We start from the raw sequence: 10,147 nt of genomic DNA, 5'->3' as shown, positions 1-10,147 counted from the left end.
AGTACAAAAACACAGTGAAAAGCACCATTTTTATATGCTGACTTAACATTATTTTATGCAGCCACATATTTCCCTCTGATGGCTGCTTTAAATGGGCTTTTACTTGAATTCACCCTCTGTGACCACTTATTATACCAGTGAAAAATCTTGCTTCTAATACAGCTTCTTTGGAATGGAAATATTTCCACATCAGCTTCAGCTAAATACAAATATCACCCACTTTGCATGGAAGAATTCACTTTCATAATTTACCCTTCTTTAAAAGAAAATTCTCCATGGCCACCGATTGCTCTCTACTGCTCTGTCAAGCCATGAAGCTTGCCTCCAACTTTCTAGCTAAATCAGTATTCCCTCATCATTATTTCAGAATCAGTGAACCGTAGGCTTTTCTGATATTTCTGGGGTATTATGTCACAACCATCAAGTGGGCCAAGGACATCAATAGACATGACTAGGTTGCAGTCTTTTTTTTTCAATGCAAAGCAGAAAGATTTGATAGGTGAACATGAATTTGAGAATGAAGAGACTGTTACTTGACTGTGGATGTCCTGATGGTGATGTACTATATTTCACATATGCCAGATCCTCAACTAGTGTAAATCAGCGTAGGTGCCACTGAAATTAGTGAAGCTATGTTGATTTATACCAGCTGAAGAATTAGCTCACAGGTTTTATCTAACTTCTTACTAGTTACAGTAAAACCTGCCAAGAGAAACCACTTAATAAAAATGGTCTCTTGTAAGAGGCAGTCTCTCTTCAAAGATGGTGGTCCGTGGCCTCTGCAAGTAGTCGCTCATGACAGGTGGTCTCTCTTCAGAGGTGATCTCTAAGGCAGGCTTTACTGTACTATAATAACCATTATTTTGTTCTCTCCCACTCCTAAATTACTGCAACAGGGATATTGCCTGGCATGTTCCTCAAAGTTGGACTGAGTATAAAAAAGACAAGCAGGAACTTGTTTCAAATTTGCAATGATCATGAAGTACTTGAAAATTAGACTTCAAGATAAAGTTTGTTTTGAATCAGACTGCGTCACTTACATTACAAAACTCTGTATATTGTGTAAATTAAAAGCTTTTGCTGCCTAGAAATGGGCCCAAGACTTAAAGTTCTGATTGGATTCTGGATCCATATTTTCCCAAATTTTGATAATGATCAGATCTGGAGGTTTAGTTCAGAAAAAAATATTAATCATGTAACACATAGGGGAGTGAAGGGGGGAAAAGGGGGAAGAGATTTAATTTGCAGAATTTCAGTGTCTACAGAGCCTGATGTTGCCTTCATTGTGTGGACAAACTTGATCACATGGTTTAACAAGCTACCAGTTTTGGTAAAAGTGTTGGATTGTTTGAACCCTCAAATTCAGTGCAAGACATGGAAAAACTGCAAGCTTTTCAGATTGGTTACTATAATAGCTGAGGTCCCTTCGAGATGGATTTCCATTCCAGCTGCTGCATGTGCCTCTGGGTGATTTTGGAGCCTTCTGGATAACAGTGTCGTATGGGACTGTGTGCATACCTTGCTTATGCACTTGCACCCACCATTTCGAAACTGCTTAAGCTATGGACAAAAAGCCAAGTGATGGAGCAGGGAAAGCTCAGCAGATCCCCAAAATGTGGCTAACTACCGTACACATGGGGGAACCCCCCCCCCACATGATTAAATAGGATAAAATTTCCCAAAGGGGCCAAATATATGATAGTTACAAGCATCACTGAGTTCCCATTCACTGTCTGTGGTGGTCAGACGTTATTGAGTAGCGGCTGGGGCTGGAGCCCCTTAGATATCTATGGGATGAATGGAAACAGATGCTGCTTTCTAGAAAGTTCTGAGATCACATGCCAAGCGGGAAATTATCACCCATTGTGGGAGATCCATGTATTCATTGCATTATAAGAGCAAGAACTGAGTTTCAATAGTTTCAATGCTGAGTTTCATAATAAAATCCTGAGCTAACAAAATGTATAGGATATGACCAAAACTTTTTCCCAGTAGCCTGCAAAGGGGGTAGGGAGGAAGAAGGAGCAGAGGGGAGTGATTATAAAGTTAGGTCTTAGTCGTTTTCACCAGTGGATCTAAATCCCCAAAGCAATGGAGTTTCACATGGTGTGGGGTTTCCATATTGCCCCACTTTGTCCTTGTTTAACCAAACTGTATCTACTTAGTAATTAAGGGTGAAATCCTGGCTCTAATGAAGTCCGTGGAGCCAGGATTTCACCCTAGGGATTTGAATCTATCTGAATCAATCTCTCCAATCCCTGAAGTATTTTTGTTATTCGTCTCTAACTTCTCTCCAATTGGTCAATCTTATTCTCTGGGCCCAGAAGTGTATAGAGGATTCTAGACATTTTTTACCAGTGCCATGTAGACAAGAACCAGCACCTCCCTGGTCTCTGAGATGATACTTGTAAAGAATAATTCAGGAAGAATAGTCAAATCAGTATTACATATCACTATGGAAATGTTTTAGCTTTTCTATTTTCTTATGTGGTATTTTTGGGGATATCTGTTCCACTGATATTGTATGAAGTTACGATTTTGACCGATATATATAAAAAGTGCATTATAATCATAACGTTCTGATCAGGTAAAAAACACTGTAATTTGCAAGAAGATCAATACAAGCTCTTAATGATAATCTGCAACCATGTGTTTAACAGTAAAACTGTCACTTTTTTTTTAATTCATTTAATAGCAGTGTGCCATAATTGGCTCGTGCACCTGTCAACTAGCCTCGGTAGCCTTAATAACAGTCTGACTCAATCAAAAATTTTGGATAAAGGGATGCTGGAAAAAAGATGACTCCAAATTAGCAGAGCAGTAAATTGGCCAGTCTTCCGTGGCAACTTCAAACATTTCAAATGAAGAGTGAAGTTTCCAAAGAGAATAGTAAACACATTACAAAATTAATCATTATCAAGCAGTTAAAAACAAAACAACCCAACATTTAAACTGTTCAGACATTTTGGTAACTGAACCTGTGGCCCTTACTGAGTGCAAAGACCTTAACAAATAGTATAGTCCTTAAAGATAAGTTCATTGATGTAAATGCTTTTGCGGGATACAACCTGATTCACATATCTGCTACAACTATTAAATGGTATCCTGAAAATCTCAAGTACTTCATATGTTTTATGCTTCCCCTCCCCTTTTTTTTCTCCCTATCATAACTTTCAGATATTATGTTTTATATAGTCTCTTCTCTCTAGTACTTTGGTATCATTTTCTTTAACCATAAGGACTTTTCATTGATTGCTGTGATTTCACGGAAAATAAACAGCAGCTGACGTATCTATCTGCATTACGTTAATTGTATGCTTTTTTGTATTCCATCAGTGCTAGCAACCATTATCTGATTTCCTAATACTTTTGCTGGTACTTACCGAACAATCATGTACCATGCTTAAGTAGCCCCAGAGTTAAGGTTGCATTCAGATTTGCACATAAAGTAGGATTCAGATCTCTTTATTTCACACTTAATTTTTTTGAAGTTAGGCTTCAAAAATATCAGTCTTGCTTTTCAAGAGTATTGAATAAGCCATTTAATAAAAATCAAGCCTTCATTCTGTTTAGCAGAGAAAGCATTTAAAGATGAAACTGTTGTGAGATTTCCCTTGTGAATAAAATGGGGACAACCCCCTTCTCTCCCCCTCCCCAATGCCCTGGTTCCAATAAGCTGCTGGAGTGGCATGTAAGGGCTTCACAGAAGACGCAAGGGGCTGAGGGATAATTCCCCTCGCATAGGAGCAGAATACAGTTAATGCAAGTAGAGAAGCAGACATGTACAGGGGAGAGCAGCAAGCCATGTAGAGCTGTGTTTGTGTGGGGGGCAGGGAATAATGCTCTGAGTAGAGGTCAGAGAGAAGCAGGACTGTATAATGATGTGTCTAAACTGAACGAGAGCTGAGACTTTATGCATTAAGAGAGTGGAGGGTAGGGGTACTGTGGCTGTAAGATATAGGGGTTGGATTTGGGGGGAAAGTAGAGTTATTTGGGAGCCTGGGGTATAGACAGAGTCCCCTCTGCATGTATGTGCTGAAATATCAGCACATGAAGAGCTGGATCTCCGCTGGGGAGCACAAGGGCACCAAGGCAGCAGCCTTTTGGGTGCCCTGGTGCTCTGACTGCACCAATGCCTCTGTGCACATCAAATTGGCTCCTTAACATGCTGCTGAATTCACCAGTGGAATGATCAGATGCAGGGCCGGCTCTAGGATTTTTGCCGCCCCAAGCGAAAACAGTTTTGGCCGCCCGCCCCCCCCCCGTTTTTTTCTTACCCCCGGCCCCGCCTCAACTCCGCCCCTTCCCCAAATCCCCAGCCCTGCCTCCTCCCCCCAGGCTCTCATGCCTAGGAGGGAGGAAGGGAGAGGGAGAAGCAGCGCGTGCGCTGCGGCCACTCGGGTCTCCCCCTCCCTCCCAGGCTCTCAAACCTGGGAGGGAGGGGGAGATCCCAAGCGGCTGCGGCAAGCGAATCAGCTGTTTCGCGCGCAGCGGCTGCTCGGGATCTCCCCCTCCCTCCCGGGTTTGAGAGCCTGGGAGGGAAGGCGAGCAGCGGTGCGCGAGCGGCAGCAGCGGAGGTGAGTTAGGGCGGCCGGGGCACATTTTTAGGGGCGGCATGGCCTGCGCCAGAATGCCGCCCCTAAAAATGTGCCGCCCCAAGCACCAGCTTGTTTTGCTGGTGCCTAGAGCCAGCCCTGATCAGATGGAAACCCCACAAATGCAAATTCAATTTTCTGACCCTTATGTGGTTTTATTATACATAGACAGGGATATGGTCCATAGACTTGCTGTACTCTGAGACTGTTTGCCTGTCTAGCCAGGCATCTCATCTGTGCCTTAGCCAATATCTGATGTTTTGGAAAAAACATGTAAGCTACGCCTGCTTGTTGTGGCACTCTGTCTCCCTAGTGCTGGCTAGGTCAACTGGGGATTGATGAACCTGCTACAGTCTTGGCTAAAAGAGATGGGTGTCTGAGCCTAGGGAATAGAGGTTCATATTTTACATTCCCAACATCTCAGCTTCAGTCCCTGCTCCGTATGACCCACCTGGGGTATCAGTTTTACAATGGAAAAATCTCTTCTTAACCTTGTGTGGAGTTTGGAATATGATCACCCTTATCATTATCCCAACTGGCATAGCTACTTCTACTCATGATCATAACATTATCCAGTGCTTTCTGAAAATACAGCTTCAGTATTTGTCTCAGTGACCTCCAGTATCAAATTCCTCTAGCCAACAAACAGGCTTGATGGTAAGCAGAGCATAAAGATGCAGTCTTTGTATTTGTATCTGAGTTACTGGGTTTATTTTATCTACGATTCCTCAAAGAATCCTAACTGGTTACAGAGGCATTATTGTTTCTTATAGAAGTTGTTCTAATTTGAGCCAATTAGGATATAATCGCACTATTTTATGCTTAATTGGACTCTTAAGTAGCTTCCCCAGGCTAAGGTTAGTCTTATGCCTCTCTAATTCCTAAGATTTTTCTTGGTGCCTTTGGAGGACATAGGTAAAAGAGGAGACTCTCTACATTTGGGAAGAATTGCTTTTTAAGGTTACATTGCATAGCCTCTCAGAAACTCTGCTCTTGCATAGTTCATTTCTTTCAGAACATCTGAATGAAAACCATATGGTGGCGATTTACTGCACTTATATTTCTCAAGTTGCTCCATTATTTCCTTCATAGAGCGTTCAATCTCTGTTAAAGCCACATTGTGAATTCCCATGAAAAGTGCCCTTGGAATAGAAATTTGCTCATTATTTTCTATGGTAAAGACTGATATATGTGATTCAGAGAACACACCACACTAGACTATAAACATTTCAGAATAGGTCACATTTGGAGGTTATAAGCCTCGTGTTCCATGTATAGTAGTTCAAAGCTAAGTGAGTGCACATCTTTTATCAGAGCTTGACATTACAGATTATCTTGCTTGAGGGGAGCTGTATCTTGCAGAGGGAACACATGGAAGTTTTATTTAATCAATATGAGCTACAGTATTTTCTAGTTTCTCAGATGGCAATTTTGACCACACTGACCTACTTTCATTGGAAGAGATATTCACAGAACAAATCCCCTGGGACACCAGCGGTATTGAACGTGCTCTGTGCCCATGTGAGTGCCTGCCTGTTGGCCTGTAGATTGAACTCAGCTGATCTCCAGTTGTTTAAAATTATTAATTGTTTCCATTATCCAATAGCCTCTGACCTCCAAAATTCAAGTTTGGGGCTCTTGTAATTACACTAAACCCTGAGACTGGGACAAAGTCTAGCCTCAGAGAGGCATGATTCTTTCCTGCTCCCCCTTTGGGTAAAAATTGGCTCATGCCAGTAACAGATCAGTATTCTCCCCCCATGTTGATCTAACACACACATTGGCAGCAGTGCCAATGTTCTTCCCATTTCCCACATCTCCAAGCCAACATCTATCCACCTGCTCAAGTGTAGGGAAAGTAATGGATGCACCACTGCTTCTCTCTGAACCTGCAATGGAGATGCAGGGTGGTTTGCAGGGCATGGTGGGGAATGATTCCATTTTATGGCTCTGCACAGCCCTGGCCATGATCTGGCCCTTAGTGTTTGGAATAGGAAAGGAATCTTTCACTTCGTAATGACAAATGTGCAAGTAACGTATTGCTATTGCCATACAGTATTTGTACATCTGAAAAATTCACATCATCTGAGAGGCTCAGGCATGCCCTTTCTTACTGAGCACTTTGTACTGGAAGAGAAATGCACCACAGCTTTAAATGTCTTGCATGATCAACTGAATTTCAGATTTAGGGGTACTGAGATGTATTTAAAAGTGGGTCACAGGTTAGTTCTGAAGGGTCGATGCATAAGCTTCCTAGAATTTACAAGACCTCTGGACTGCAAGTGCTCTTGTTACATTTGTCACACTAACCACAGTACAGCAAGTCTCAGATACCTGTCAGCATACGATTCTCTGACACACCTCTTTCCAGTCAAATAATGCAATGTGTAATTTCACCTGTTATGAATCCATTGTTTGTGGGCTTATATCCCCTGCAGGTGGTAGAAGGAAGCTGTTCCACTGCACACTTTCAAAAATCCACACAGAACTCTGTAAGCTTATTGTCTAGCAGCTGTTAGAGGCTAATGGCACCCAGCTATTCAGATTCACATTTTCTAATTCAGTGATGTTAGCTGCAGAGAAAACTGATCTATCTGCCTGATGCTTTGAAACCTTGAAACTTACTCATCATAGTTGCAATCCTTGACCTAATCAGCAGCGCTAGAAATTCATATGAAGCCTTTCAATAAAAAGGTATTTAACCTGCTGTACTTGTTCCCTTATCTTGGAAGCTAGCGTGCTGGAATCAGAGGAAAAGTTTTGGTAACAAATGGTAGAAGGAAGACTATATGAAACCATTTGTGTAAAGTGTGAATATTATTAGGGCCAGATTCTGCCTCCATTACTCATATACCTTACTCAATGAACAACCTCCAAATTGATAGTTATTTACACAGCACCCCAAAGTAGTTCTAATGCTTAGTCTGGGCAATGGGGAGGAATTTTCTTAACTTCTATTTGAGAAGCTTGTATCATGCATAATCAGAACAAATAGCTTCACCCTCTACATCTGCTTTGTCTCTTTTCTTTGATAGTTCATATCAGAGATTCAGTTTGCCAAAGTACTCAGATGTATCTAATGTTCTTTCGTCACAATTATCTGACATGTCAAAGATCTCTGTGTAATCTCATCAATAAAGCCATAATTCTGCTTTTGACAAAAGCAGCTGTTTTTACCTGCAGCCTCTGAACTTCCGTTAAAGTATTACGTTGCTTTTATCCCATTTTAGTTGTCCCAAAGCATGAAGATGTAAAGGATTTCAAAGGAATTCTTAACAAGTGAATGAGCCAATTAGTCGGTAGTGTTTGAATTAGGAAACAGCAGTTATAGAGGAGCAAAAGCAAATATGTCAGGGTATTGTTTTATTAAGTGCAGAGCAATTAAACAAAATGTTTATAAAAATTATTAAAAATGTATAAATAGATGCTAGTATCAGATGCTAGAAATGAGGAAAGCACATTGTTTTTTTCACATTATACAAGGGAGCTGAATGTGGAAATAAAAATTCAACAGAGGGGGGAAATTTGTCAGTATGTTGTAAAATAATTTGCAACAGCTAAGTGCCTCATTTGCCAAGAGTTTTAAAGAATACATAGTCTTTCTTTTATTTGCTGATCCTTTTTACTACAGTACAATAAAAACACAAACTTCAAAGAATACAATCAATAGGTCTGTATAAATCAGAACCTAATCAAACATGGATGTCTCTGGACTATGTGCTTTGTTTTATTTTGTTTTTATATGTACTCCAGGTGGTCTTGATAAATGTGAGAGAACAAAAGAAAGCTTTCTTTGGCTTTACTATGTCTCATCTGGTCTCTTAATTTCAGCCACACACCATGTGTAGATTTTCTGTGAGTTAACAATTCCAGTTGTGTTCCTTTCAGATGAGAACAAAGTGTATGCAATATTTGATTTTAGCCCTCTCTTTCTGGTTGAAAGATTCTCCATTTGTAGTTTATTAGCAATGTATTCATCTGAGATATTTCAGAAGGATCATGCATTTTAATTGTGGTGCTTACATAAGTATTTTTTAGTGTTAGATATATTTATATGTGCTAATTAGTGGTAGATTTGTGTTCAAAACTGAAGGTCGAGGTTTATTGCAGTAACTATAGTATGTTTTTTTTTAAGTGATTTGATTGATGTTCTTTAGTGAAACAGACAGGTAAATGGGTAGTATATAAGGAGAAGCAGCTATGGGAATTCAGGGAGAGTGGTTCAGAGGAATAAAGAATCAAAGAGATTTTTTTTTTGGACAAAATGGCTGATTGCTGTCCATAGATGTGTCTTTCTGATTTTCTTTCTTTTGAATACTTCTATTTAAGGAAGTCTGTTGTTGAGGAATAGAATTCTTATTGGGTTTGTTTTTCCAAATAAAAGAACGTTTTGTGTCATATGGCTGCTTCAGTTTTCCTTCTTAAAAAAAGTACAATGTTTCCAGAATGGAAGGTGGGGGTCTGAGTATTAAGCATGGATTATAGAAATGTAAGAGCTACATGAGCTCTTGAGAGTTTTATATTAGGAAATCAAAATGTGATTTGGAAATGAACAGGGTTGACACTTTAATAAGGGGTGCCAGCCAACCAGCTCTGGCTTGTGGGACAGAGACAAGCAGGTGAACCTGCTCTTGGGTGGTACTTTAGCACCCACTGGCCAGTGACATCCCTTTGCATCCTAAGGGGTTTCCATTGCTCCATCCCAGGGCCTTTTAAAAGGAGCTGGAATTGGCCTGTGAGTGACAGAGTGTAGCTAGTACTGTCTAAAAGTGGAGTTTCTTCCTGCTCTGCTCTCATTGCCATAATTATCTCACCCTCAGTTCCATAGAGGCAAATTATTATCTGGGTAGTGGGTGGGTGTGGTATGGCACTGCATGTCAGGGAACCATGGAATTTTGTGATTCATTGAGTTGACTGGATGCTTTTTGGACTTTGAAATAACTATGTAGGTCTTATTGCAGGGGCACAAGCTAACTGATGCAGTTGAACTAAATATGGCTGTTTCACTCTCACTGTGAAAGAAAGTGAATGGTTTGTCCTGGAGAAGGAGTAAGATTCCAATTGGTGGACTTAGAATTATTGATGGGTGACAACTGAGTCTCTCATCCACACACACAGACTGGGGAAGAAGTAATGCCCTGTCCTGTGCATTAAATTCTATTCCCTATTATTTTTGCCAGTGTATTTGTTATTCATAAGTATTTTCCAACAATATCTAAATTGACAAAGTCAAAATTGTTCACAAAATGTTCACTTTGTCCATTTGTCATTTGTTGTGTTTTCAGGACCAAGTCATAGGATGATGTTACATCTGCTCCCTGATTGGATGACAGAAAGTTTTAAAGCAGACTGAGAAATAATAAACAATGAACTTCTATAATGCAATTTTGGACAGTTAATCAGCATGATAAATTAAATGAATAGTCAGTGATCCTCACAAATAAATACTCTCAAATAAAAAAATACTTTCACCCCATGAATTGTAACAAATCAAATGCAATGGTTTTATTTGCAAAAATATTTGAGCACCATTTTTGTTTCTACCTAGATCC

This window comes from Chrysemys picta, chromosome 9 (genome assembly GCF_011386835.1).
Source record: "Chrysemys picta bellii isolate R12L10 chromosome 9, ASM1138683v2, whole genome shotgun sequence".
In the NCBI taxonomy this organism is placed as follows: Eukaryota; Metazoa; Chordata; order Testudines; family Emydidae; genus Chrysemys; species Chrysemys picta.
Note: the sequence above shows the minus strand (reverse complement) of the source record.